General features: G+C 43.5%; 1 non-coding gene across 1 annotated transcript; it reads right to left on the reverse strand.

The window, feature by feature from the left end:
* Positions 1–1,164: 1,164 nt before the first annotated feature.
* Positions 1,165–1,271, reverse strand: LOC133046915 (U6 spliceosomal RNA). The gene has a single exon (XR_009690610.1). It is a non-coding gene; the product is annotated as a U6 spliceosomal RNA (small nuclear RNA).
* Between the last annotated feature and the right edge of the window lie 1,813 nt (positions 1,272–3,084).

The following is a 3,084-nucleotide window of genomic DNA, read 5'->3' on the forward strand; positions in this document are numbered from 1 at the left end:
GTGGTCACCAGAGCAACCTGTGCCCTCCACCCCACCCCACCCTGCAGAATACTGGGCAGGCTCCCTGTCTGTGAGCTACACACATGAGATGTGATTTCATCCACCAAAATGTGTGAATTTTTTTGGTTCATTAATACACAGAAGGTATAGAAAAAACCTTCAATATACCCACATTACACTCACAGATATGTGTGCTACTTAGAAGGAGCTTTGGCATCTAAGTAGTGTGGCTACCTGGAAGGCTCACCAACCGTCCAGTGAGCTACCTGAGCGTTTCTAGGGGTATGTGCTGCTTGGTCTGGGCAATAACCAGTGAGTGGCATCCATGAGCAAGGCTGAGTGACAAATCTGGGTCTGGCCTTCACCAGACTTTTTGAGCTCCATCCTTGAGGGTGAAACAGAGGACTCAAGTGTTAGTAGTGGAAGTTCTTAAACAAGCCAGAAACCCTTCTCAGCTCAGTAGGCTAGCAACAATGAGATGCCATCCCAATCCCCCCTCCCCCCAGAAAGGCTACAATTAAAGACTCCCAATATCAAGAGTTGGTGAGGATGCAGGTCAACTGAAAGTCTCCTTCATTGCTAGTAAGAGTATTAAATGGTGCAACCACTTTGGAAAGCTGTTAGGCTGCTTTTAATGTAATTCCACTCCTAGGTACATAAATAAATGCAGATGCCTAAAAAAGACTTGTAGAAGACTGGGCATGGTGACGAGTCTCAATAGTTCAAATGCATTCCATCTGTTTCCTTTCTCTGGGATGATGGACTGCCCAGGACAGGGTTTTCTCATGGTAGAGTCCAGGGGCACCAGAAGGCAGAGGAGGCTTGCCTCGCCTCTTGAAGTCCCATTGAGAACTGATGCATGGTCACTTCAGTCCTTTTTCTGTTGGCAAAGCGTCCACTGAGCATTTACTACAGGCTTGACTCTTCTCAGGCATTTTAACCTTTGCAAGTGAAGTGAAAGTATTAATCACTCAGTCGTGTCTGACTCTTTGAGACCCCATGGACTGCAGCCCTCCAGGTTCCTCTGACCATGGAATTCTCCAGTCAAGAATACTGGAGTGAGTTGCCATTCCCTTCTCCAGGGGATCTTCCCGACCCAAGGATAGAACCTGGGTCTCCTGCATTGCATGCAGATTCCTTACCACTGAGACACCTGGGAAGCCCAAAAATATGGTACACTTTACGTATTTGTGCGTCATCCTTGTGCAGGGGCTATGCTAATCTTCTCTGTATTGTTCCAATTTTAGTATATGTCCTGCTGAAGCGAGCACAATGAGGTGGATACAGTAATTATCCCCTTAGATAGATGAAGAAACTGAGGCTTAGGGAAGTTAAGCAGTTTTTCCAAGGCCACAGAGCTGGTAAATCCTAGCAAGGTTCTGAGTGCTGAGTCATTTCCAGAGCCCCTCACGCTGAACCAGGATTTAGAAGACCTAAGGTCCTGCCTGCCCGCTCCTGGCACAGAAGCCTGGGGAGTGAAATGAGTTGAGGCATAAATTTTTAAATGGCTTGAAAAAGTCACTTAACCTATCTGGCTTTCCATTTCTTGTGTAAATGAATGTTACATTGGATCTCTAGGCTCACTCCAGGTATAAATTTAATGCCAGAGTTGTGTGAACTCAGTAGAATACTTATGGTTAACTGACAACAGCTATAAATGGATAATCTGCTAATCACTAAAAGCAAACCCACAAACTACCCCTGATTTCAAGCAACTACTCTTAAAATTTCTTTATGTAAAAGAGATACCAATTTAATTCTTTTTTTAATACTGAATATTGCTTTTTGGCAGATTCTTTCTGGTAGGAAAAAGTAATTCCTTGTAAAATTAAATCAATTCTCCCTGTTAATGCAGGATTTCGCTTCAATCTTTAACTGCAAATTGCAGTTCCCAGGGAAGCAGAAGCAGGCTTCTGGCACATGGGTTTTCCCCTCTTCATTCTGTGGGTGGGGGGTGGTTAGAACACGGCTGATACCCCAGGAGAGCTCCCTCTGGGTGTTCACACACACATGCGAATCCCATTCCAGCAAGAGCAAGAGGAAGGGCTGAAATTGTATCATGGTCTATTGTTCCTTAAAATAACCTCCTAATGTTCTCTGAGGATTTTTTTAAAACCCTCCTCTGGTCTCCCAAAACAGACTTACAGACTTAGAAAGCAGCTAATTTCTACCTGTTTGCATTACCATGCTGTTTGGTAGAACAGGATAGATGGATGGGTAAATGGGTAAGTAGATGGGTGGATGGTTAGGTGGGTGGATAGGTAGTTGGACAAGTAGGTAGACGGGTGGGTGGATGGTCAGACTGGACAGATAGACAGGTAAACACACACACTGTACCTCTGTCAGGAATGCTTTTTCCATCCCACTCTCTTTCACCTAATTAACTCCTATTTACACGTCAGTTCTCCTATCAAACATTGCTCCCTCCAAGCCTTCCCTGATTCCCCAATCAAGGTCAGGTCCCTTCACTGTCCTTTCATAGTAGTGTTCCTTTCTCCAGAGTACTAATCTATATGTAGTTATGCACTGTCAGTACAATCAAGGAGATGTTTAATGTTGATCTCCTCATCTAGGCTGTACACTCCATGAGAACAGGGAGCATGTGTGAACTGAAAGGGAAAAAAGTGAACAAAGAGACCAAGCAGGCTATGAGCTTTGAACTTCATTATAAAGAGGTTTCTACTGTAATCAGAGAACTGCAGTATTTAAGAAAAGAAGAAACCTTCAAGGTCAAATGGTACTCACGGAATGAAAGAACCAGAGTTCTGAGGGAACCTGTGGTTCAACCTCCCACACAATGTAGGAATCTCTGCATTGTAATGAGATTTGACCTGGATGAACAAAGTGGATGAACAAAGTGTATAATTCTTTTCAGAGTAGGCATTTACTTCCTTGGGAAACATCATCTGCTCTGGTTACCCTGAAATCCTAAGACATCTTAGTTCACATCAGTGATGATTTTCTTCTCGTGCTTTTTCAATCAATTAGTAATCCTATCTATCCCAACGCAAGGCATTAGGGATGTGTGTGTATGTGTACACCCCTATATTAATTACGCAGAAATCATATTTTTACCAATGAAAT

This window comes from Dama dama, chromosome 25, assembly GCF_033118175.1.
Source record: "Dama dama isolate Ldn47 chromosome 25, ASM3311817v1, whole genome shotgun sequence".
Taxonomy (NCBI): domain Eukaryota; kingdom Metazoa; phylum Chordata; class Mammalia; order Artiodactyla; family Cervidae; genus Dama; species Dama dama.